General features: G+C 46.5%; 2 protein-coding genes across 2 annotated transcripts in view; one reads left to right on the top strand and one right to left on the bottom strand.

Annotated features, from left to right (window-relative positions):
- SNAP91 (synaptosome associated protein 91) overlaps nucleotides 1–2,042 on the bottom strand; it is a 113,443-nt gene extending 111,401 nt beyond the window's left edge. Inside the window, exon 1 of the mRNA XM_075268275.1 lies at nucleotides 1,952–2,042. The gene's annotated coding sequence lies outside the window, so the exon portion shown is untranslated. The remainder of the gene's footprint in view (nucleotides 1–1,951) is intronic.
- The window catches only part of LOC142197741 (cytochrome P450 3A9-like), a 198,093-nt gene that overhangs the window by 59,869 nt on the left and 110,515 nt on the right, over nucleotides 1–27,709 (top strand).

Raw genomic sequence — 27,709 nt, 5'->3', positions numbered from 1 at the left:
TGGATGATGATGGTGTACATTGCTGTATATACTGCAGGTCCCCCCTATCTGGGTGATGATGGTACACATTACTGGATGATGATATCAGTGTACATTGCTGTATATACTGCGGGTCCCCCCTATCTGGATGATGATGGTGTATATTACTGAATGATGATATCAGTGTACATTGCTGTATATACTGCAGGTCCCCCCTATCTGGATGATGACGGTGTACATTACTGGATGATATCAGTGTACAATGCTGTATATACTGCAGGTCCCCCCCTATCTGGATGATCATGGTGTATATTACTGGATGATGATATCATTGTACATTGCTGTATATACTGCAGGTCCCCCCTATCTGGATGATGACGGTGTACATTACTGGATGATATCAGTGTACATTGCTGTATATACTGCATGTCCCCCCTATCTGGATGATGATGGTGTATATTACTGGATGATGATATCAGTGTACATTGCTGTATATACTGCAGGTCCCCCCATCTGGATGATGATGGTGTATATTACTGGATGATGATATCAGTGTACATTGCTGTATATACTGCGGGTCCCCCCTATCTGGATGATGATGGTGTACATTACTGGATGATGATAGTGTACATTGCTGTATATACTGCGGGTCCCCCCTATCTGGATGATGAGGGTGTACATTACTGGATGATGATATCAGTGTACATTGCTGCATATACTGCAGGTCCCCCCTATCTGGATGATGATGGTGTATATTACTGGATGATGAGATCACTGTACATTGCTGCATATACTGCAGGTCCCCCCTATCTGGATGATGATATCAGTGTACATTGCTGTATATACTGCAGGTCCCCCCTATCTGGAGGATGATGGTGTACATTACTGGATGATGATATCAGTGTACATTGCTGTATATACTGCAGGTCCCCCCTATCTGGAGGATGATGGTGTACATTACTGGATGATGATATCAGTGTACATTGCTGTATATACTGCAGGTCCCCCCTATCTGGATGATGATGGTGTACATTACTGGATGATGATATCAGTGTACATTGCTGTATATACTGCAGGTCCCCCCTATCTGGATGATGATAGTGTACATTACTGGATGATGATATCAGTGTACATTGCTGTATATACTGCAGGTCCCCCCTATCTGCATGATGATGGTGTATATTACTGGATGATGATATCAGTGTACATTGCTGTATATACTGCGGGTCCCCCCTATCTGGATGATGATGGTGTACATTACTGGATGATGATATCAGTGTACATTGCTGTATATACTGCAGGTCCCCCCTATCTGGATGATGATGGTGTATATTACTGGATGATGATATCAGTGTACATTGCTGTATATACTGCAGGTCCCCCCTATCTGGAGGATGATGGTGTACATTACTGGATGATGATATCAGTGTACATTGCTGTATATACTGCAGGTCCCCCTATCTGGATGATGATGGTGTATATTACTGGATGATGATATCAGTGTACATTGCTGCATATACTGCAGGTCCCCCCTATCTGGATGATGATGGTGTATATTACTGGATGATGATGATATCAGTGTACATTGCTGTATATACTGCAGGTCCCCCCTATCTGGATGATGATGGTGTACATTACTGGATGCTGATATCAGTGTACATTGCTGTATATACTGCAGGTCCCCCCTATCTGGATGATGATGGTGTACATTACTGGATGATGACATCAGTGTACATTGCTGTATATACTGCAGGTCCCCCCTATCTGGATGATGGTGTATATTACTGGATGATGATATCAGTGTACATTGCTGTATATACTGCAGGTCCCCCCTATCTGGATGATGATGGTGTACATTACTGGACATCTGTCTCTCAGGCTGAGCTCTCCCTGCTCGCATGAATAATACACTAGTGAGCTCTGTCCTGCCGCTACTGTACATGTGATGAGGCAGCAGACGGATCGGTCAGACCTGTGTATGCCGGGAAGGTTCTCCTTCTCTCCTCGCCTGGCGTCCTCCACCTTGATGTCAGTGATGCTGGAGAAGGAGAGACTTGTTCCCTCCCCCCGCATTCAGGGAGGTGTGCTCGCTCCCTCCTACTGCTGTACTCATCACTGGAGCCGGGGCTGAGCAGTGCTGGAGGGATGAGTGCTTATCCCCTCTGCACAGGCAGCCATTGGAGCGCTCTATATAGTCTGTACAGGCACTGTATATAGAGCAGCCAGTGACTCGTCCTCACTACCCGGAGGTCTTTTTGATATGAAGGCAATTTCTCTGACTATTAATAGCTGTGCGCTGACCTTACAGCACCACCCCTGCGCTAGACCATTGGTTCCATCCTCAGCTGCTGCTCTGTATCGTATGTATAGCGTTAAAACTGCTCTTACAAGTCCCCTTACTATTAGATGGAAATGGATGCCTCCGAGTATCCCACATGCATCATGGGGGGTGTACCCTTGATCTAGCTAACACTATGTGCGTCTCAGGCTTTCCTGCGACCCCCCCAGTGTTAAATGGTAACATCCCGTTTCCGACCGTAGTGAGGTAACACAGAGCTACTTGACAGTCTCCCTGCTCTGCTGAATGGTTTCTTCTAATCAGGTGACGCAGCATTAGATTAACCCCTGAACACCCAGTAATATAATTGACATTTCTATTCCTTATAGGAAGTAGCAGTAACAGAAAACAAAGTCTGAGCCGGTCGGAGTCTTGGTCCACACATTGCGCCTCGCTGCCCTGATTTACTGTAAATGGCTTGTTGTGCCATGTGGTTAATAAGTGCATGGTCTGACAGGTGATACATGTTAATAATACGTGAATTGGAAAAGCGCAGCAATCTGCAGTAAAGCATGTACTGCCGCAACTTGTCATCCCAGGCTTGGGGGTTACATGGAAGTCATCCCCCAATGGTGATCACAGCCAGTCGCCCACTGACTTATAGTTGCAATAAAAATTAATTTCCGGCACTCAAAAGTAATGCTTCCAAAAGTGTATATTTTTATTTACATCCGACAAAAAGTGAACAGACGTTTCGGTCTGGTTTAGACCTTCTTCAGTTTGTCGGTCTGCTGATGAAAAGGAAGTGGAAGCCAAAAGGTAAGGGGTAAAGGTGTCCAGGTGTCTCATCTGACCTGGACACCTTTACACGTAGATCAATTATTAACTGGGGGGGCACTATTACTGTAATAGTGACCCATTACCTGTGGGGATGGGGGCTATTATCTGTGGTGGGAACTATACAGTACAGTAAAATTCCCCTTCAGTTAATAACATTACATTTGTTGGGACTGTTATTAGCTCTTGCGGAAGCACTATAACTGTAATAATGCCCCCCCCCCCCACAGGTAATGTTATTAAAAGGGGGCACTATTACTGTAATGGTGCCCTAGGGTAATATTACCTGTGGAGGGGCAGTACTAGAGCACTATTAAAGCTATAGTGCCCCCCTCCCCCCAGTTCTTAACATTAACTGTGTGGAGGAGGGCTGTTATTAACTGGGGGTGACACTATAAGTGTTACCATAACTAGATTATACTTACCTGGTCACTAATGCAGCCTTCCAGGAATCTGTTCTTGCAGACAGGAAGTGTGCATTTTCTTTCTCTCTTCCCCGGCCCTAGCGGCACCAAAGTGAAGGTTCCAGTAGTAACACAATATGCAGACATCTTATGTGTCCGAACAGATCCCAACTGCTGCATTAATACTAGATAAATGGAAAGTGATGTGCTGGTTAGGGCTACACCAGCAAATCACTCTCTAAAACCGGTTGTGTACCAGGTGTCTGCCAATACTCCTATCCTATGTATTATACACAGCATAGGAGCTTCCGTGACACCTAGTAGCCAGACAGAGATCTCCAATGACTGGGCCAGTTCGACAATGGTCCGCGGCTTGGTCGTTGGGGACCTCTGCCCTAGCTAGCCTGCCCACTACTAGCCCTTCCCAACTAAGGGGGCGTTCACACTACTGTTGGATTCCATCAGCAGTGTCTGTGGCTATTGTCTGTACAAGATTTTAGCAATAGACACTAGCTGGTCCGTCTGAAATTTCCATTCATTTCAATGGGATTTTATTTTGTATCCGTTAGTGCTCGTTTACAACCATGTCTGCTTTTTCAAGCAGACAAAAAATCCTACGTGCAGGACTTTTCTGTCCATTAGAAAAAAAAAAAGGACAGCAAGTGTGCGTTATTTTTTTAACATTGCAGTCTATAGGTAAAGGACATATAACGGACAGTAACTGATAACCATCAGTTACTGTCCATTATGATAGGTGTCCATTTTTTTTATTTTTTTTTAATGGACACCTTCTGAACGAAATCCAACGGGAGTGTGAACCCTTCTTAAGTCAGCTCCCTCTCCTCCTCCATCATACTTACCTGTCTTCCTGTCTACTTCTCTGCTTGACGTCTGCCTGGAGCGGAGGAGATGGTGTTTCTGTAGATTTGGAGAAAAGCTATTTTGAAGTGTTTTGCAAATGAGGCAGTTGATCCTCCCAACACCTATAACGTCACCCATCCTACTTGAGCAACAAGAACAGTGCTTCCAGGGCTGAAGCAATGCCCCCAGTGCATCAATTGCTTCATTTGTATCAAAGTTGTTTCCAACTTCAAAATTGTTTTTTCTCCAAATCTGCAAAGGTGATACATATATAACAGAGATATGATGTTTATCACTACAACGTGCTCTGTAACATGGTGGCGTAAGTTGGATATGTTTGGAGGTGTGAATGACTGCCTTTAATCCCTTCCTGATATCTGCTGTACTATTATAGCAGATTTTGGGTATTTAAGGATGGCGACCGCTCATGCTGTGTTATACGGCAAAGATCTGGTGCAAATGCCTGTTGCTGAATTCATTCCTCGCGCTGTGCCTGTGATTGTTGCGGCATCTCAGCAGCTTGCTGGGACGCAATATAATGATTGTGTTGTTGGCGTTGATGATCCGCCTGCTCCTGCGTTTCAGCAGCTCTCAAGTTGGCCTGGCACTGAAGTTGTTCTTTGCACCATGCCTGTAATTGTTCTGGCATCTCCGCAGCTCGCTGCAAAGCCATATAATGCATGTGTTGTTGGTATTGGTGATTCCCCTCAGCTCCTCTTGAGAACTCTGTTGACTTCTGGCTTCCTTCATAGCTCTTGTTGTTTGCGACAAATTAGATTTTCTTTTTCCAGGCATGTTTAAAATTGACAAACTGCCAATTTGGAATAAAGGTATTTTCCCACGTCAGTTTGTCTACACTGCCTGGAGCAGATGAGATAATATGCAAATGCAGTACACAATCCACTGAGGGTTAGCGTTTGTTTACACAGAGAGATAACAGCCCTGGGACCTGAGATAAGGCTGCTGCAGAAGCAGTGTAATATAGTATAGTATGTGAACATAAATTTATAACAGTCGCAAAGCCATGTCATTTACTGGGATAAAAAAGTAGCCTATATTTTAATCGAGGTTACAATCTATCTATGTGCCAAATTTCATTCAAATCTGTTCAGCCATTTTTGCGTGATTGAGTAACAAACACACAAACATCCAGGCTTCAACATTTATATTAGTAGGATATTCTGTGGGAATGCCATACATACCTTTCATGTGTCACGGGGGGTCGGAGGCTGGGCTCACGTCGGGTGGGGGCCGGGGTTGAGGGGGGTCGGAGGCCGGGCTCGTGCGCGGGATGGGGGGGTTGTGGGGTGAGGAGGAGGGAAAGGTGAAGCCGGGGTTGCCGCGGCAATGTCGGGGGGGGGGGGGGCACGCTGCAGGTGGGTCGCGCGCGGGGGGGGGGGGGGGGTGCGTGGGTATTGCTAGTTTGTCTAATAAGTATGGCTGCTTTGGACGATTTCATCCAACTCCTGTCTTTGTGTCCTGTCTTGGCGTTAGCAGGATCATAACAGTGGGCAGGAGGAGATACGACCAAGCAGCATGGGGATATTGAGGTAAGAAAATACAGCTGCTGAATGGTTTCTTCTAATCAAAGACCTCGACCAACCCCTCCTACGCATTCCTGCGCACTCTATTATGGCCCATAGTGGCCCCTGCACACAGTATTATACCCCATAGTGGCCCCTGCACACAGTATTGTACCCCAGAGTGGCCCCTGCACACAGTATTATGTCCCATAGTGGCCCCTGCACACAGTATTATGTCCCTTAGTGGCCCCTGCACACAGTATTATGTCCCTTAGTGGCCCCTGCACACACTATTATGTCCCTCAGTGGCCCCTACACACAGTATTATCCCCCATAGTGGCCCCTGCACACAGTATTATGCCCCACTGTGGACACCCATATAACAATTATTATACTCTGGGGTCTTAACAGACCCCAGAGTATAATAATCGGAGACCCAGGGGGAGAAAAACATAAAAAAACACTGTTAGGGGTAGTTCACACGGAGTAAACTGGTTTGTATTTTGGCGTGTAATTTTACACGTGTAAAATAAGACTCCCATTGACTTCAGTGGAAAAAAAAAAACACTCCAAAATACACGTTAAAATACACGTGTAAAATGTCATTGAAGTCAATGGGAGTCTTATTTTACACATGTAAAATTACACACCGAAATACACACCCGTTTATGCCGCGTGAACTACCCCTTACTCACCTATCTCTTGGCTTCGCTGCAGTCCTCCGCTGTTGGCCTTCAATGTAATCCATCTTCAATGATGTCAGACGTCACTTGACCCGGGACGCAGGCCGGGGTCATGAGACGTCAGACGACTAGGCCTGAAGCCTGCCCGGATCGTGGAGAGGTAAGTAACAGTGTTTTTTTATGTTTCTTACCTCTCCTGGGCCTCCGATCATTATACTCGGGGGTCTGAAAAGACCCCCGAGTATAATGATAGTGTTTGTGGGGCCCGTGGTGTCACTAAGGGGGCGTTCACACTACCGTCAGTGTCCGACAGGTAGTGTCCGCTCCTAGTGTCCGCTCAAAATCTGTCACGGACACTAGGAGCGGACACTAGCTGTGTACGTGACAACTGTCATTCATCTCAATGAGCATCGGGTGCGTTCTTTTGCACTCCGTGCCAGTCCTTCCCTGTCCGCAAGAGAAGATGTCCGACTTCTCAAGCGGACAGAAAAACCCTGCATGCATGTATGGGATCTGCTTTATACGCGCTGATTCTGAACGTGTTTTAACGTTCAGAATCAGTCAGCGTATCCGTAGTGTGAATGGGCCCTTAGGGTTTGTTCACACGGCGGAATTTGGTTTCCGCGTGTGAACACTCCGCGCGGCTAGCCACGACGGGATGCCGATGCAGTGCACCAGCATCCTGTCGCAGCATCCGATCTGGATTACATCCAAATGAATGGGCCTAATCATCAGGAGAGAGTCTCACACCGCGGATGATTCAGTCACAGAATCCACAGCAAGATAGGTCATCTCGCTTCTTTTTTCCACTACTAACTAGTGGAAAAAAGAAGAGAGCGGCTCCCATTGAAGTCAATGGGAGCCATTCTGGCAGGCGGATTCAGCGTCAAAATCTGCTGCCAAGAAACTCCATGTGAACACAGCCTAAGGGCTAGTTCACACGTGAGTATAAGGGGAGGTTTTTGACAGCGGATTTCGCGTCCAAAACCTCCCCTTATAATGGTGGTCTATGGAGACCGCCGGGCTTCTGTTCTCCGCTAGCGGCGAGCTGCTGCTAGCGGAGAAAAGAAAGGACATGTCCTTTCTTCAGGCGGAAGCCGCGCTGTCTCAGTCGCGCGGCTTCCGCCCCCCGCAGCTCCCTCCTATGTCGGCTCATTCATTTGAGCCGACAGCAGAGGGTTAAGCTGCGACAGCGATGGTCGCGGCGGGCGGGTTTTCACAAGAGAGAGACGCGGCTCGCCGCGTCTCTCTCTGTGTCAAAACCCGCGCGGGCAGTTCACGTGTGAACTAGCCCTTAGGATCAGTACACAGAGTTTTTTGGAGAGGAAAAAATCCACTTCAGGAATTAGGAAATGGTTTTTTGAAGTTTTTTTTTTTTTTTCTTACATGAGGCGTTTTTTGAGGCGTTTTTAGTTTTTGTTTTTTTTTCCCTCCAGCACAGGGTATGGACCTTGAAAAAACCTCTAGCAAAAACCACTAGGTTTTTCCACCTCCTATTCACTCCCGTTGGTTTTTTCAGGCGGAATCCACCTGAAGAAGGGTCATGTTGCTTCTTTTTTTCCACTAGCGGAAAAAAAAATGCTAGCGGATTGCATAGGACTTTACTGTGAGGCGGTTTTTGGAGGCTGATTTTGAGGCAGATTCCGCGTCAAAATCCTGACCAAAAAACTCTGTGTGAACTCAGCCTTAGGGTGCATTCACACTGAGTAAACGCTAGCTTATTTTGTAGAGTAAAATTACACTTGTAAATTTTGCTATCCCATTGACTTCAATGATATCTTTTTACAAGTGTAAAAATACGCCTGTAAAAAATACGCCTGTAAAAATACGCCTGTAAAATGTCATTGAAGTCAATGGGATAGCAAAATTTACAAGTGTAATTTTACTCTACAAAATAAGCTAGCGTTTACTCAGTGTGAATGCACCCTTAGGGAGCATTCACAAGTAGGAAGTTGGCACTGATTCTGGCACGGACTCCGCATCAGAATCAGTGCTGAAAAAAAAAACTCCTATTGACTTCAGTTGGTTCCATTTTCTGCGTGGAACCCATTGAAATCAATGGGAAAAAAAGCCTCCAATTGATTTCAATGGGTTCTGCACAGAAAATGGAACCCACTGAAGTCTATGGGAGTTTTTTCAGCACTGATTCTGATGCGGAGTCTGCACCAGAATCAGCGCCAACTTCCTCCGTGTGAATGCCCCCTAAAGCATCAACTGTTGAGCAAAAACCTCTATTAATTTGTGTGAGAGATTGTTGCATTATCTTAGAAAATATGCACTAGTTGCTGCCAGAGCATAGACTGTGTTGCACTGTGTCCCCTGCAAAAGCACTGTTTGCCAATGCTATAGTTTGCAATTGCTAAAAAGCTGCTGAATCTGCCACTGCTAGTGAAATTTGCATTTGTAACTGCTGCTTGTGGAGGACACTATTACATTTACCATTGAACTGTATAGTCATCAGCCATTTTGTGGATTATAACTAGAGATGAGCGAACACTAAAATGTTCGAGGTTCGAAATTCGATTCGAACAGCCGCTCAATGTTTGTGTGTTCGAACGGGTTTCGAACCCCATTATAGTCTATGGGGAACAGATACTCGTTAAGGGGGAAACCCAAATCCGTGTCTGGAGGGTCACCAAGTCCACTATGACACCCCAGGAAATGATGCCAACACCTCTGGAATGATACAAAAAGAGAAAAACATGGCCCGCACATCCCAATCTTATACATTGATCTAGTAGTGCTTCTCAGCAAATTCTACAATACTGAACATGAGGTTCTTAGTATACATATTGATTAAGGTGTATAAGCCCACTAGCCACTTCACGGCGACCTCTTTATAGTGGGTCCCTACTCTACTGGGTGTGGTGCCGCACAGCGACCGCCACAACCGTAACACGGCGCCCACAGGGAGAGCGACCCAGCGGTCCGGCAACACCCCTGCCACCAGACCAAGCCCCCAGGGCTCCGGGCCGCGCCGCCCCATGGGCACCGCACCACAGAAGCAGCAGACACCACGCACCATGTCTGGGGTCATCTAACACACCAAAGACCCTCTATTACCCCAACATCACAGCCTAACAACTACACACTTTACACACTCAATACCACCTCTCTGACAGTAGGAAAACACCTTGAAACATGTGTATTAGGCACTTGCAGTGAGGAGAGCTTGTCACCAGCAGTGAATTTGGCCCTTGTAGTAAGTTGAGGTTGGCACCAACATTTGTTTTGAAAATCAGGGTGGATTGAGCCTCTAACCAGCAGAGTTGGGGCAAATTCATGGTGGAGGGAGCCTCTAAAAACCCCAGTTTGGACCAATTCATGGTGGAGGGAGCCTCTAAAAACCCCAGTTTGGACCAATTCATGGTGGAGGGAGCCTCTAAAAACCCCAGTTTGGACCAATTCATGATGGAGGGAGCCTCTAAACAGCCCAGTTTGGGCAAATTCATGGTGGAGGGAGCCTCTAAACAGCCCAGTTTGGGCAAATTCATGGTGGAGGGAGCCTCTAAACAGCTCAGTTTGGGCAAATTCATGGTGGAGGGAGCCTCTAAAAACCCCAGTTTGGACCAATTCATGGTGGAGGGAGCCTCTAAAAACCCCAGTTTGGACCAATTCATGGTGGAGGGAGCCTCTAAAAACCCCAGTTTGGACCAATTCATGGTGGAGGGAGCCTCTAAAAACCCCAGTTTGGACCAATTCATGGTGGAGGGAGCCTCTAAAAACCCCAGTTTGGACCAATTCATGGTGGAGGGAGCCTCTAAAAACCCCAGTTTGGACCAATTCATGATGGAGGGAGCCTCTAAACAGCCCAGTTTGGGCAAATTCATGGTGGAGGGAGCCTCTAAAAACCCCCAGTTTGGACCAATTCATGGTGGAGGGAGCCTCTAAAAACCCCAGTTTGGACCAATTCATGGTGGAGGGAGCCTCTAAACAGCTCAGTTTGGGCAAATTCATGGTGGAGGGAGCCTCTAAACAGCCCAGTTTGGGCAAATTCATGGTAGAGGGAGCCTCTAAAAACCCCAGTTTGGACCAATTCATGGTGGAGGGAGCCTCTAAAAACCCCAGTTTGGACCAATTCATGGTGGAGGGAGCCTCTAAAAACCCCAGTTTGGACCAATTCATGGTGGAGGGAGCCTCTAAACAGCCCAGTTTGGGCAAATTCATGGTGGAGGGAGCCTCTAAACAGCCCAGTTTGGGCAAATTCATGGTGGAGGGAGCCTCTAAAAACCCCAGTTTGGACCAATTCATGGTGGAGGGAGCCTCTAAAAACCCCAGTTTGGACCAATTCATGGTGGAGGGAGCCTCTAAAAACCCCAGTTTGGACCAATTCATGGTGGAGGGAGCCTCTAAACAGCCCAGTTTGGGCAAATTCAATGTGGAGGGAGCCTCTAAACAGCCCAGTTTGGGCAAATTCATGGTGGAGGGAGCCTCTAAAAACCCCAGTTTGGACCAATTCATGGTGGAGGGAGCCTCTAAAAACCCCAGTTTGGACCAATTCATGGTGGAGGGAGCCTCTAAACAGCCCAGTTTGGGCAAATTCATGGTGGAGGGAGCCTCTAAAAACCCCAGTTTGGACCAATTCATGGTGGAGGGAGCCTCTAAAAACCCCAGTTTGGACCAATTCATGGTGGAGGGAGCCTCTAAAAACCCCAGTTTGGACCAATTCATGGTGGAGGGAGCCTCTAAACAGCCCAGTTTGGGCAAATTCAATGTGGAGGGAGCCTCTAAACAGCCCAGTTTGGGCAAATTCATGGTGGAGGGAGCCTCTAAAAACCCCAGTTTGGACCAATTCATGGTGGAAGGAGCCTCTAAAAACCCCAGTTTGGACCAATTCATGGTGGAGGGAGCCTCTAACTAGCCCAGTTTGGGCAAATTCATGGTGGAGGGAGCCTCTAAAAACCCCAGTTTGGACCAATTCATGGTGGAGGGAGCCTCTAAAAACCCCAGTTTGGACCAATTCATGATGGAGGGAGCCTCTAAACAGCCCAGTTTGGGCAAATTCATGGTGGAGGGAGCCTCTAAAAACCCCCAGTTTGGACCAATTCATGGTGGAGGGAGCCTCTAAAAACCCCAGTTTGGACCAATTCATGGTGGAGGGAGCCTCTAACTAGCCCAGTTTGGGCAAATTCATGGTGGAGGGAGCCTCTAAAAACCCCAGTTTGGACCAATTCATGGTGGAGGGAGCCTCTAAACAGCCCAGTTTGGGCAAATTCATGGTGGAGGGAGCCTCTAAAAACCCCAGTTTGGACCAATTCATGGTGGAGGGAGCCTCTAACTAGCCCAGTTTGGGCAAATTCATGGTGGAGGGAGCCTCTAAAAACCCCAGTTTGGACCAATTCATGGTGGAGGGAGCCTCTAAAAACCCCAGTTTGGACCAATTCATGGTGGAGGGAGCCTCTAAAAACCCCAGTTTGGACCAATTCATGGTGGAGGGAGCCTCTAAAAACCCCAGTTTGGACCAATTCATGATGGAGGGAGCCTCTAAACAGCCCAGTTTGGGCAAATTCATGGTGGAGGGAGCCTCTAAAAACCCCCAGTTTGGACCAATTCATGGTGGAGGGAGCCTCTAAAAACCCCAGTTTGGACCAATTCATGGTGGAGGGAGCCTCTAAAAACCCCAGTTTGGACCAATTCATGGTGGAGGGAGCCTCTAAAAACCCCAGTTTGGACCAATTCATGGTGGAGGGAGCCTCTAAAAACCCCAGTTTGGACCAATTCATGGTGGAGGGAGCCTCTAAACAGCCCAGTTTGGGCAAATTCATGGTGGAGGGAGCCTCTAACTAGCCCAGTTTGGGCAAATTCATGGTGGAGGGAGCCTCTAAAAACCCCAGTTTGGACCAATTCATGGTGGAGGGAGCCTCTAAAAACCCCAGTTTGGACCAATTCATGGTGGAGGGAGCCTCTAACTAGCCCAGTTTGGGCAAATTCATGGTGGAGGGAGCCTCTAAAAACCCCAGTTTGGACCAATTCATGGTGGAGGGAGCCTCTAAAAACCCCAGTTTGGACCAATTCATGGTGGAGGGAGCCTCTAACTAGCCCAGTTTGGGCAAATTCATGGTGGAGGGAGCCTCTAAAAACCCCAGTTTGGACCAATTCATGGTGGTGGGAGCCTCTAAAAACCCCAGTTTGGACCAATTCATGGTGGAGGGAGCCTCTAAACAGCCCAGTTTGGACCAATTCATGGTGGAGGGAGCCTCTAACCAGCAGAGTTGGTGGAAATCAGGGTGGAGGGAGCCTCTAACCAGCAGAGTTGTGGGAAAGCAGGGTGGAGGGAGCCTCTAACCAGCAGAGTTGGTGGAAATCAGGGTGGAGGGAGCCTCTAACCAGCAGAGTTGGGGGAAATCAGGGTGGAGGGAGCCTAGTATTAGCAGAATTGTGCAACGCTTATGGTGGATGAGTATGAGGATGCGGAGGAATTGGAGAGGTTGAGTACAGACATGGAGTTTCATGTTGGGGTGCTTTACACAGGTGGGCACAAAAATGAAGGCTCTATCCAGTGGTGGTTCATTTTTATCAAAGTGAGCCGGTCGGCACTCTCAGCTGACAGACGGGTGCGCTTGTCAGTGATGATGCCACCGGCTGCACTGAACACCCTCTCAGATAGGACGCTGGCGGCAGGACAGGACAGCACCTCCAAGGCATATAGGGCAAGTTCAAGCCACAGGTCCAACTTTGACACCCAATACGTGTAGGGCGCAGAGGGGTCGGAGAGGACAGGGCTGTGGTCGGAAAGGTATTCCCGCAACATGCGCCTATACTTCTCACGCCTGGTGACACTAGGACCCTCCGTGGCGGCACTTTGGCGAGGGGGTGCCATCAAGGTGTCCCAGACCTTAGACAGTGTGCCCCTCGTTTGTGTGGACCGGTGAGAACTTGGTTGCCTACTGGAGGAACTGCCCTCCCTGCCGCCAACGTCACATGCTGGAAACATCTCCATCATATTCTGCACCAATTGCCTGTGGCAAGCATTGATGCGATTGGCCCTCCCCTCTACCGGAATAAAAGACGAGATGTTGTTTTTATACCGGGGGTCAAGGATAGCAAAGATCCAGTACTGGTTGTCCTCCATGATTTTGACAATACGCTTGTCGGTTGTAAAGCACCCCAACATGAACTCAGCCATGTCTGCCACAGTGTTAGTTGGCATGACTCCTCTGGCCCCACCGGAAAGTTCAATCTCCATTTCCTCCTCATCCTCCATGTCTACCCATCCGCGCTGCAACAATGGGACGATTCGAAGTTGCCCGGAAACCTCCTGTATCACCATCACATCATCGGACAACTCTTCTTCCTCCTCCTCCTCCTCCATTAAACGCAGTGAAGCGGACAGATGTGTGGACCTACTCTCCAGCTGTGACGGATCGGATGCTATCCCTAACTCCTCTGTGTGATCTGAGTTATCCCTGATGTCAATCAGGGATTCTCTCAGAACACACAAGAGCGGGATTGTAAGGCTCACCATCGCATCCTCAGAGCTCACCCTCCTTGTGGACTCCTCAAAGACCCGTAGGATGTCACAAAGGTCTCTCATCCATGGCCACTCATGGATGTGAAACTGAGGCAGCTGACTTTGTGGCACCCTAGGGTTTTGTAGCTGGTATTCCATCAAAGGTCTCTGCTGCTCAACCACTCTATTCAACATCTGAAACGTTGAGTTCCAGCGTGTGGGGACGTCGCACAAAAGCCGGTGTTGTGGCACATGCAGGCGTTGCTGGAGAGATTTTAAGCTAGCAGCGGCTACTGTCGACTTGCGAAAGTGGGCGCACATGCGCCGCACTTTCACCAGTAGCTCTGGAACATTGGGGTAGCTCTTTAGGAAACGTTGCACCACTAGGTTGAAGACGTGGGCCAGGCATGGAACATGTTGGAGTCCGGCAAGCTCCAGAGCTGCTACCAGGTTCCGGCCGTTATCACAAACGACCATGCCTGGGCCCAGGTGCAGCGGCTCAAACCATATTGCCGTCTCATCGAGGAGGGCATCCCTCACCTCGGAGGCAGTGTGCTGTCTGTCCCCCAAGCTGATCAGCTTCAGCACAGCCTGCTGACGTCTACCAACGCCAGTGCTGCAACGTTTCCAACTCGTAGCTGGGGTCAATCTAACAGCGGAGGAGGAGGCGGTGGCGGAGGAGGAAGCGGTAGAGGAGGAGGAGGGGGGTGTTCTTCTCGTGTCCCTGCCAGGAATGTTAGGCGGGGAGACGAGGTACACCGGGCCAGTTTGGGAAGCAGTCCCAGCCTCAACTACATTCACCCAGTGTGCCGTCAGTGAAATGTAGCGTCCCTGTCCGCATGCACTTGTCCACGCGTCGGTGGTCAAGTGGACCTTTGTGCAAAGCGCGGAACTAAGGGCCCGCCTGATGTTGAGTGACACGTGCTGGTGCAAGGCGGGGACGGCACACCGGGAGAAGTAGTGACGGCTAGGGACGGCATAGCGAGGTGCCGCAGTTGCCATCAGGTCCAGGAAGGCGGGAGTTTCAACAAGCCGGAACGCCAACATCTCCTGGGCCAGCAGTTTAGCGATGTTGGCGTTCACGGCTTGCGCGTGTGGGTGGTTAGCAGTGTATTTCTGCCGCCGCTCCAATGTCTGAGAGATGGTGGGTTGTTGTAAAGAAGCGCCTGATGGTGTCTTTGATGGTGCAGGAGAAGGAGATAAGACAGGAACAGGGGAGGATGAGGGAGAAGTCAACAAAGTGGCGGAGGCAGATGAAGTGGTGTCCTGGCTCGTCCTCTGGAATGCATCGCCAGCACAGTCAGCAGTGGCAGAGGCAGTGGCAGTGGCGTGAACGGCAGGCGGCCTTTGTCCTGCCGTTGCTGCCTGCCACAGTGCTTGGATTCCAAATGACGGCGCATTGAAGTGGTGGACAGGTTGCTCTTCTCAGAGCCCCTAATCAATTTCGAGAGGCAAATTGTGCAGACAACACTATATCTGTCCTCGGCGCATTCCTTGAAAAAACTCCACACCTTCGAGAAACGTGCCCTCGAGGTGGGAGTTTTTCGGGGCTGGGTACGAACTGGAACATCTTGGGAGATTCCGGGTGTGGCCTGGCTTCGCCTAAGCTGCTGACCTCTGCCTCTGCCTCTAGCTACCCTTTTTGGTGCTGCACCTGCCTCAACATCCACACTACTTTCCCCGCTTGACATCCCCCCTGTCCAGGTCGCGTCAGTGTCCTCATCATCCACCACTTCCTCTTCCAACTCCTGTCTCATCTCCTCCTCCCGCACAATGCGCCGGTCAACTGGATGCCCTGACGGCAACTGGGTCACATCATCGTCGATGAGGGTGGGTTGCTGGTCATCCACCACCAAATCGAACGGAGATGGAGGAGACTCTAGTGTTTGAGCATCTGGACACAGATGCTCCTCTGTTAGGTTCGTGGAATCGTGACGTGGAGAGGCAGGTTGAGGGACAATGAAAGGAGCGGAGAACAGCTCTGGGGAGCAGGGACAGTTGGGGTTATTGTTCTGTGAAGCTTGGGAATTTTGGGAGGAAGGAGGACAAGACTGTTGGGTAATAGGAGGAGAGGAGGCAGAGTCTGACTGGCTGCTGGACAATGTGCTGTAAGCGTTCTCTGACAGCCATTGCAAGACCTGTTCCTGGTTCTCGGGCCTACTAAGGTTTGTACCCTGCAGTTTAGTTAATGTGGCAAGCGACCCTGGCACTGTGGAGTGGCGCAATGCTTGCTGCCCCACAGGAGTAGGCACGGGACGCCCTGTGGCTTCACTGCTACCTTGCTCCCCAGAACCATTCCCCCGACCTCGCCCACGGCCTCGTCCACGTCCCTTTCCGGGAGCCTTGCGCATTTTGAATTCCCAGTTAGAAATTGGCACTATATACCAGTAGCAAAAATTGTGGGTGCACGTAACCCCAATATATTCTTTGAATTCCCAGTCAGACAATGGCACTATATACCAGTAGCAAAAATTGTGGGTGCACGTAACCCCAATATATTCTTTGAATTCCCAGTGAGACAATGGCACTATATACCAGTAGCAAAAATTGTGGGTGCACGTAACCCCAATATATTCTTTGAATTCCCAGTCAGACAATGGCACTATATACCAGTAGCAAGAAATGAGGGTATTTATAACCCCAATATATTCTTTGAATTCCCAGTCAGACAATGGCACTATATACCAGTAGCAAGAAATGAGGGTATTTATAACCCCAATATATTCTTTGAATTACCAGTCAGAAACTGGCACTATATGGCAGTAGCAAGAAATGAGGGTATTTGTAACCCCAATATATTCTTTGAATTCCCAGTCAGACAATGGCACTATATACCAGTAGCAAAAATTGTGGGTGCACGTAACCCCAATATATTCTTTGAATTCCCAGTGAAACAATGGCACTATATACCAGTAGCAAAAATTGTGGGTGCACGTAACCCCAATATATTCTTTGAATTACCAGTCAGAAACTGGCACTATATGGCAGTAGCAAGAAATGAGGGTATTTGTAACCCCAATATATTCTTTGAATTCCCAGTCAGACAATGGCACTATATACCAGTAGCAAAAATTGTGGGTGCACGTAACCCCAATATATTCTTTGAATTCCCAGTGAGACAATGGCACTATATACCAGTAGCAAAAATTGTGGGTGCACGTAACCCCAATATATTCTTTGAATTCCCAGTCAGACAATGGCACTATATACCAGTAGCAAGAAATGAGGGTATTTATAACCCCAATATATTCTTTGAATTCCCAGTCAGACAATGGCACTATATACCAGTAGCAAGAAATGAGGGTATTTGTAACCCCAATATATTCTTTGAATTACCAGTGAGACAATGGCACTGTATACCAGTAGTAAAAATTGTGGGTGCACGTAACCCCAATATATTCTTTGAATTCCCAGTCAGACACTGGCACTATATACCAGTAGCAAGAAATGAGGGTATTTGTAACCCCAATATATTCTTTGAATTCCCAGTGAGACAATGGCACTATATACCAGTAGCAAAAATTGTGGGTGCACGTAACCCCAATATATTCTTTGAATTACCAGTCAGAAACTGGCACTATATGGCAGTAGCAAGAAATGAGGGTATTTGTAACCCCAATATATTCTTTGAATTCCCAGTCAGACAATGGCACTATATACCAGTAGCAAAAATTGTGGGTGCACGTAACCCCAATATATTCTTTGAATTCCCAGTGAGACAATGGCACTATATACCAGTAGCAAGAAATGAGGGTATTTATAACCCCAATATATTCTTTGAATTCCCAGTCAGACAATGGCACTATATACCAGTAGCAAGAAATGAGGGTATTTGTAACCCCAATATATTCTTTGAATTCCCAGTCAGACAATGGCACTATATACCAGTAGTAAAAATTGTGGGTGCACGTAACCCCAATATATTCTTTGAATTCCCAGTGAGACAATGGCACTATATACCAGTAGCAAAAATTGTGGGTGCACGTAACCCCAATATATTCTTTGAATTCCCAGTCACACAATGGCACTATATACCAGTAGCAAAAATAGTGGGTGTATACAGCCCCAATTCTATTGCTAGGGGACTTGCAGGGTATTTCTGAGGTGAAGTGGGGGGGCACACCGTTGGAACGGGGATTTGGGGTGTATATATGGGGTATACGGGAGTACACTGTCAGTGTGTTCCATTCAGGATCCTGGGAAAGCTGGGTTGTGGCGATTGAGCCCGTCAGTGCCACGTTACACTGACAAGCTTCTCCCTGGAATTGAAGTTATATGTAAGCCCAATATATTCTTTGAATTCCCAGTCAGACAATGGCACTATATGGCAGTAGCAAAAATAGTGGGTGTATATAGCCCCAATTCTATTGCTAGGGGACTTGCAGGGTATTTCTGGGGTGAAGGTGGGGGGGGCACACCGTTGGAACGGGTATCGGGGGTATATATCGGGTATACGGGAATACACTGACAGTGTATTCCATTCAGGATCCTGGGAAAGCTGGGTTGCGGCGATTGAGCCCGTCAGTGCCACGTTACACTGACAAGCTTCTCCCTGGAATTTAGCTCTTATAAGAGCTGTTGGTTGTCTTCTCCTTCCTATCCTAGCCTGTCCCTGCCTACCTAGAATCTAAGCCCTAGCTAACTGGACGGAAACCTCCGTCCCCGGTGAATTGCAAGCTCAGAATGACGCGAAGCTGGGCATCGCTGTTCTTTTAAATTAGAGGTCACATGTTTTCGGCAGCCAATGGGTTTTGCCTACTTTTTTCAACGTCACCGGTGTCGTAGTTCCTGTCCCACCTACCCTGCGCTGTTATTGGAGCAAAAAAGGCGCCAGGGAAGGTGGGAGGGGAATCGAGTAATGGCGCACTTTACCACGCGGTGTTCGATTCGATTCGAACATGCCGAACAGCCTAATATCCGATCGAACATGAGTTCGATAGAACACTGTTCGCTCATCTCTAATTATAACACCCTGGATATTGCACCCATTTTGAGTTTGGTTGAGTGTACTTGTTCTACCCTGTGATATTACCACTGTCGCTACTACTACCATGCTCCGGTTTCCTCCATTGAGATTCAACATTGGCTCAAGCTCAGCACTGTGTGTAAGCTCTAACATACAGGTGACACCCATCCTAACAACTCATTCTGAATTAAACCCAAAAAACCTTCAATAGTTATTTTGGCAGAAAAATAAAAAGGATATGCATGGGGCCTCAGCCTAAGGCCGGGGCCCTACGGGACGTAAACGCCGCGATTTGCCTGCAGCGGAGACGCTGTGGGAAAAATCGCTGCGTTTTACAGTGCAAGCAAAGGGGATGGGATTCATGCGAATCCCATGCCTATTTTGCGGGAAAAAACGCAGTGCGGACATGCTGCGGTTTTCAAAGCCGTTGCGACTTTGCAAATTGCAGCATGTCAATTATATCTACGGAAACGCCGGCGGCTTTCCCGTAGATATAATGTTAAGAGAAAGTCCGCAGAGGAAAACTCTGTGAACTTTCTCTTACAAACGCTGCGGAAAGAACCGCAACGCGATCACGCAGCGGTTCTTTCCGCAGCGCTTTATCACTGCGTTTACGGCCCGTGGGGCCTTAGCCTTAAGAAGAATTGCTTCTGAAGTGTTAGTTATGTAAAATGGCCACTAGATGACAGCAGTCTCTAAATTCTTTTTAGGAGTAATTATGTTACAGTAAAATAATGTGCCCTGAAGTTTTATGTTTGGTGTGTTTTTGTTTGTTTTATTGAAGATAAAAGCTAATCACAGCATTTCCAAAATCTTTCTTTTCACTTCCTATTATGTTGCAGTTACATAAGTTACAAGGTTTCCCAACTAGATTTTAAAACAAAATTAGACAATCAATATTTTTTGGCCGAACTGAAAGACCAAAGTAAATGATAAAGACTGTAACCTGGAAATTGTATTTGAACACATTAACAGCATTTACTGTGAACTGTAAGGGCTAGTTCACACGGGGGGCAAAGAGGCTGATTTTGACAGCGGATTTCGCTACAAAATCCGCCCCTTTACAATAGTGGTCTATGTAGACTGCTAGCTTTTTTTTCTGCCTGAAGAAAGCAATAGAAGTGAATGGGAGGCGAAAAACGCACGTTTTTTTCAAAGCGTTTTTTTTCAGCCCATTCACTTTACAGGAGGGGAAAAAGAGCGGCAAGGTCCAAAAGAAGCTTCCTAATTAGGAAGCGTTTTTTTCAGTGCCAAAATAAGCCAAACGTAATTTACGTGTGAAGTAAGCCTAAGGGTACCTTCAAACAGACTTACGCTCTGTGCATTTTGTCCATTTTACACGTGTAAAATGTAGTAAGCCATTGAGTTCAATGGCTTACGCACGTATTTTTGAGCGTGTAATTTTGGTCTGCACGTAAGCCATTGAACTCAATGGCTTACTACTAGAGATGAGCGAACAGTGTTCGATCGAATTTATATTCGATCGAATATCAGGCTGTTCGAGGTATTCGATTACAATCGAATACCATGAGGCATACGCACTAAAAAATCGTATCCCCTCCCACCTTCCCTGGTGCTTTTTTTTGCACCAATAACTGTGCAGGGAAGGTGGGACAGGAACTACGACAACGGAGGCATCGAAAAAAAAACGGGAAAAGTAATTGGCTGGCTAAATCAGGTGACCTCCACTTTATATGAATGGTCGATTTCAGATTCGGGTAATATGAGACTGTGAACTATGTGACTGTGAGACAGAGTTAGCTAGGGATTACCTTTATTTAGGTGGGAATGTTACTCACACAGCTCTTTTGGGGCTCTATCTGGTCGGGATCCCTGTCAGCTTGCGATATGCGCGAGTTGACTTTTTCCCATAGGCATGCATTGACTAGCGTTGATTGGCCGAATGCCATACAGTGTACAGCATTCGGCCATTCAACGCTGGTTCTGCCGGAGGCTCATCTGTGAGGAGGCGGAGTCTAAGATCGGTCCACAGCAGTCTCCATTGTGATTCGATCTTAGACTCCGGCTCCTCCGTCAGAACCAGTGTTGATTGGCCGAATGCAGTACTCTGTATGGCATTCGGCCAATCAATGCTGGTCAATGCATTTCTATGGGAAAAATTCAGCTCCAGCATATCGCAAGCTGACAGGGATACCGACGAGATAGTAGCGTAATACAGGTACTTGGGCATGATGTAGCAGAGCTGAGTGTGTGCTGAGCTCTGCTACACCCAAGATGTGTGTGACAGGAGGAGTAGATGGAGGGATGGTTGGGTGTAGTGCAGAGCTGTGTGTGTGACAGGAGGAGTAGATGGAGGGATTGTGTCATCCCCTCTACCTCATAGATTGTAAGCTCTTGTGAGCAGGGCCCTCAGTCCCATTGTGTGAAATGACATTCTTTGTTTTGTATCTGTCTGTATCTGAACCCTACAAATTGTACAGTGCTGCGGAATATGTTGGCGCTATATAAATAAAATTTATTATTATTATTATTGTTGGATGTAGTGCAGTGCTCTGTGTGTGACAGGAGGAGTAGATGTAGTGATGGTTGGGTGTAGTGCAGAGCTGTGTGTGTGACAGGAGGAGTAGATGGAGGGATGGTTGGGTGTAGTGCAGAGCTGTGTGTGTGACAGGAGGAGTAGATGGAGGGATGGTTGGGTGTAGTGCAGAGCTGTGTGTGTGACAGGAGGAGTAGATGGAGGGATGGTTGGGTGTAGTGCAAAGCTGTGTGTGACAGGAGGAGTAGATGGAGGGATGGTTGGGTGTAGTGCAGAGCTGTGTGTGACAGGAGGAGTAGATAGAGGGATTGTTGGGTGTAGCAGAGCTCAGCTCACGGCCAGCTCTGCTACATCTGAGATCGGACCACAATGGAGACTACTGTGGATCGATCTTAAACTCCGCCTCCTCACAGACGAGCCTCCGGCAGAACCAGCGTTGATTGGCCGAATGCTGTACTCTGTATGGCATTCGGCCAATCAACGCTGGTCAATGCATTCCTATGGGAAAAAGTCAGCTCGCGCATATCGCAAGCTGACAGGGATCCCGAAGAGATAGTGGGGTTAGATGCCCCCAGGCATGCTTCCCCTGCTGTCCCAGTTGCATTCCAGGGTGTTGGCATCATTTCCTGGGGTGTCATAGTGGACTTGGTGACTCTCCTGAGTCGAAGTGTGGCTACCCCTGAATCGAAGCATTTTTCCCCATAGACTATAAGGGGGTTTGATATTTGTTTGAATAGTCGAATATTGAGGGGCTATTCGAAACGAATATCGAATCTCAAATATTTCACTGTTCGCTCATGTCTACTTACTACATTTTACACGTGTAAAATGGACAAAATGCACGGAGCGTAACTCCGTGTGAAGGCACCCAAAGACAAGGACTATTACTGACACAATACACAGTACAGGCTAGTCTAGCTTATCCCCAGTTCAAATCTGTGTTCGGGGATTCTGCTTGGGGACCGCCTGAACGGAATACTGAATGCATTAAAAGGGGTTAGCTACGAAACCACAAGACTGTAATGGGATCTGTGTGTTTTCCGTGCGGTGTCCGCACGAATTATGGTGAGAGAAAAGTGCTGCTTGCAGGTCTTTAAATATCAATTATATATATATATATATATTTTACAAACGCTTGAAAAAACATTTGCTATATATACTGACAATCTGTGAAATTGCAGACTGTTGGCAATCCTTATGAGTCAGTATGTGTTGCTGCATCGTTACATATTCTATATTAACAATTTTCATACTGCCTATCCATCTGTTCTCCTGTTTAGGTTACATTTCTTGTTGTCCAGGGCAGATTTTATCTATGAGCATAAAGGAGATCCATATACACATATTTTGTATAGTATAGTACTATTATACTCAGTTGACAGAATGTATATGTACAGTTAGGGCCAGAAGTATTTGGACAGTGACACAAGTTTTGTTATTTTAGCTGTTTACTAAAACATGTTCAGAAATACAATTATATATATAATATGGGCTGAAAGTGCACACTCCCAGCTGCAATATGAGAGTTTCCACATCCAAATCGGAGAAAGGGTTTAGGAATCATAGCTCTGTAATGCATAGCCTCCTCTTTTTCAAGGGACCAAAAGTAATTGGACAATGGACTCTAAGGACTGCAATTAACTCTGAAGGCATCTCCCTCGTAAACCTGTAATCAATGAAGTAGTTAAAAGGTCTGGGGTTGATTCCAGGTGTGTGGTTTTGCATTTGGAAGCTGTTGCTGTGACCAGACAACATGCGGTCAAAGGAACTCTCAATTGAGGTGAAGCAGAACATCCTGAGGCTGAAAAAAAAGAAAAAATCCATCAGAGAGATAGCAGACATGCTTGGAGTAGCAAAATCAACAGTCGGGTACATTCTAAGAAAAAAGGAATTGACTGGTGAGCTTGGGAACTCAAAAAGGCCTGGGCGTCCACGGATGACAACAGTGGTGGATGATCGCCGCATACTTTCTTTGGTCAAGAAGAACCCATTCACAACATCAACTGAAGTCCAGAACACTCTCAGTGAAGTAGGTGTATCTGTCTCTAAGTCAACAGTAAAGAGAAGACTCCATGAAAGTAAATACAAAGGGTTCACATCTAGATGCAAACCATTCATCAATTCCAAAAATAGACAGGCCAGAGTTACATTTGCTGAAAAACACCTCAAGAAGCCAGCTCAGTTCTGGAAAAGTATTCTATGGACAGATGAGACAAAGATCAACCTGTACCAGAATGATGGGAAGAAAAAAGTTTGGAGAAGAAAGGGAACGGCACATGATCCAAGGCACACCACATCCTCTGTAAAACATGGTGGAGGCAACGTGATGGCATGGGCATGCATGGCTTTCAATGGCACTGGGTCACTTGTGTTTATTGATGACATAACAGCAGACAAGAGTAGCCGGATGAATTCTGAAGTGTACCGGGATATACTTTCAGCCCAGATTCAGCCAAATGCTGCCAAGTTGATCGGACGGCGCTTCATAGTACAGATGGACAATGACCCCAAGCATACAGCCAAAGCTACCCAGGAGTTCATGAGTGCAAAAAAGTGGAACATTCTGCAATGGCCAAGTCAATCACCAGATCTTAACCCAATTGAGCATACATTTCACTTGCTCAAATCCAGACTTAAGGCGGAAAGACCCACAAACAAGCAAGACCTAAAGGCTGCGGCTGTAAAGGCCTGGCAAAGCATTAAGAAGGAGGAAACCCAGCGTTTGGTGATGTCCATGGGTTCCAGACTTAAGGCAGTGATTGCCTCCAAAGGATTCGCAACAAAATATTGAAAATAAAAATATTTTGTTTGGGTTATGTTTATTTGTCCAATTACTTTTGAGCTCCTAAAATGTGGAGTGTTTGTAAAGAAATGTGTACAATTCCTACATTTTCTATCAGATATTTTTGTTCAACCCTTCAAATTAAACGTTACAATCTGCACTTGAATTCTGTTGTAGAGGTTTCATTTCAAAACCAATGTGGTGGCATGCAGAGCCCAACTCGCGAAAATTGTGTCACTGTCCAAATATTTCTGGCCCTAACTGTACATCCGGTTTTCCCATTGACTATTATAATAGATTATCTGCTTTTTCTTGTGGCAGCTTGAACCCTACTCTGAAGTCTGAACATCGCCACTTCCTAAATATCCTTACTTGGGGAGGTTCATGGGTCAAGTGATGCCACATAAATAAACAGCCACTAGATGGCAACAGTGCCTGGGAATAAATTGGGGCTTTGTACATTGACAAAAGCAGCAATATCTTTGTAACTGTGATGATGATTCACAAGGGGAAAACAGTATTTAATTCAGGTGACCATATCCTATCTATCTGCACTGCTGCGTTGATATACTGGATTCTGGTGAAAGACTCCCTTTAATTCCCTATAACATCATTCAGTGCTCATTAATACACCACAGACAGTATAACTATTGCTCACATCTGTCCATAGCTGGGAATCTGTTCCATCTGGAATAGAAATACTAATTTGGCAATTAAATCCGCATCATGATAGTAGGCTTATTAACTGAGTCATGCATGATGTTAAGGAGGCTGCCCCTAGAGGGCAGCATACAGAGGCACTGTTCTCCTAATTACATCCTGGAGAATAGATTTGCATATTTTTTTACCCAGAATCCCTAGCGGAGCAGGAATGACTTGTAAGTCTCCGTACTGCCTATGTAGGCACACACTCTCCGTAATGTGTACGATTATCCCCTCACTCACATCTAGTAGTAAGTTAATGGTGATCCACTACCAAAGTACCAATAATGGGTATTATTACTATTATTAATTAAGGGTATTGTCTGCCCACAACCCATCAGTGGATCTGTGTGTACACTGCTTTAATGTGCTGGTTTTTCCTCCTTATACAATCAGCGCCAGTCACAGTATAATTAATGTTGCTTCACTCAAAATCTAATTAATGCTGCCACACACTGTGCAAATAATGCCGAACACTCCCCAGTACAATTAATAATATCATGCAAAATACAATTAAAGTACAATTAATCCTCAGGAAATGTCTGCTTGGCATGGAATGCCCTCTGGTTGTCAGAACATTAAAATACAGACAATTCAGCTGTTTCTGTCATTCCCCATTCTTGCAGCATCTGAATGGAGTTTGTATGTTCTGTGTGTGTGTGTGTCTGTGTGTCTGTGTCTGTGTGGTTTTCCTCCGAGTGCTCAGGTTTCCTTCCACACTCCAAAGAAATACTGATTTAGATTTACGCAAGAAGGCAATTTAGATTGTGAGCCCAGTGGAACAGCGTTGAATAAATCTGTAAACCACTGCGGAATATGTAAGTAAGCACAATAAATAATGAAGGGGTGAGCAGTAGGGATGACCTCCATCTGCCAACTTTACACCAGCAACAGGGGTCAATGAATCCTCATTTTGACAGCTGATAAATATCCCAGAAATCAGAGTGTGACCCATCAGACATCTATGGCCATAGTGCATATACAGTAGTTTCATGATCACCAGAACTTTCCCCCTTTGCAGCAAAATATAATTACTCATGGGTAATTTTTTTTCTTAAGCTGCCCATCCACTGGTTCAGTCGACAACCATTTCTCAAGACTCCCCCCCCCCCAACTTGGTTAAATATGGAGAAAGGGTTATAAACAAATTCCAGACAGTTTATCTCCTGCAGGGAAAAAGTTGTGGGCTTCAAAGGAGTATAGGGACTTTCTTCTTATGTTGGGACATGCTTGAATTTGATGGGACTGTTTTTGAAAATTAGGGACTGTCCCGCTACATTTGGGACTCATGGCAACTGTATATACCATAGCTGACTATCTGATGAATCTGGAGAAATCAGGTGGGATTAGAGTGTCAGTAGCAGTTCTGTGTGATGTATATTAGATATCTTATTTTGGAACCCAGGTGATCTGTCAGGCTAAAACTCCCATTGTCTTATGGCATACACTGGACATTTACTATTCTTAGCTCACAAATTCTACTTGAAAAAACATTTGACTGTTCTTCAGCTGCTTGTGTCATCTTTTCTGCTGTAGTGAATACCTAGCCACAATATACAAGTGAATTTTCTGGTGTCCATAGTGTGTCCTTTTTACCACCATAGGGAAGCTGTAGTAGGCAACCTGCAAGGGGCAGTGTGAGCGTATGCTACAATCATATAAGAAGCACAATGGCCACTGAGGACCATGGCGTTGATGGTAGCCAGGCGACAACCATATTGATCCCTTCTCCCAATGCTGGAGGTAGACCACTGGGTGCCTCAGTAACGCCACTACGGGGTGTAACAATGCATCCTGATGTATTGAAGGATGCAGTATTAGCTGCCAGTGTAAAACTATAAGGACATGCCTCCACTGCTATGGCAAGCCAGCGGCACCTCACAATCAAAGGAGTGCCTATGGGGAAAAATAGGGACCTCTTGCCTTGCCTCTTCAATGCTGTGATATTCACTATACCATCCCAATGCTGTACAATTACAACACTTGTGCTAAGCACATAGTACCAGTGGCCTAAATGTGCACCGTTCTGCCAATCTAGATTTAGTTTATAGCCAATTTCATGCAAATACAGTATAAGAAAAAAAAATCTAACACTCTGACATACATATGTAATTGTTACTAGAGTAACCTAAGGCATTTTAGAAACTCAGAGTTGAAATTAAATTTGCCATCTCGCTTTCTGCCTTTCCCTGCTGTTATCTATGGATAGCACAGAACAATGCTTTTGCTGCCATCACATCTGATTTATAGCTTCCTGCTTTTCATTATCTATGCAGTATATGTAAGCGGAGTTAAATAAGGTCACAGACCTATGACAGTGAGTTGTCACCCATGGCACTCTATTACCTTCATGCTAATGAAATGGCACTGAAAAAAACGCTGCAATTTACAGTCACTGTGCTAAGATACGCGCAGCAGACACACTGTGATGTCAATTATATGTATGGAAACGCTGGAGGTTTCCCTATAGGTATTATGGAAGCAGAAAGTCCACAGAGAAAACCTTTTAGCCGTTTTTACAACTAATGTCCTATCCTGTCTAAGATCAGTGGGGATCTGATTTGCAGAACACCGCTGATCAAAAAAGTTCAAAGTGATGTTAGTGTTCCTTGATCGAAGATTTCACATCCCATGCAATGTTATGTCGCGTTCATTCATCACATGGCCTGTGAGCAGCTCACCTCCTTCAAGTGAATGGGTAGCTAAGTGCATTGCTCCAGCAGCCAGTCGTGGCATTCCGCTCTGGA

The sequence above is a fragment of the Leptodactylus fuscus genome, chromosome 3 (genome assembly GCF_031893055.1).
Source record: "Leptodactylus fuscus isolate aLepFus1 chromosome 3, aLepFus1.hap2, whole genome shotgun sequence".
NCBI lineage: Eukaryota > Metazoa > Chordata > Amphibia > Anura > Leptodactylidae > Leptodactylus > Leptodactylus fuscus.
The sequence above is the reverse complement of the archived record's forward strand: the minus strand, read 5'-3'. Positions and strand labels throughout refer to the sequence as shown.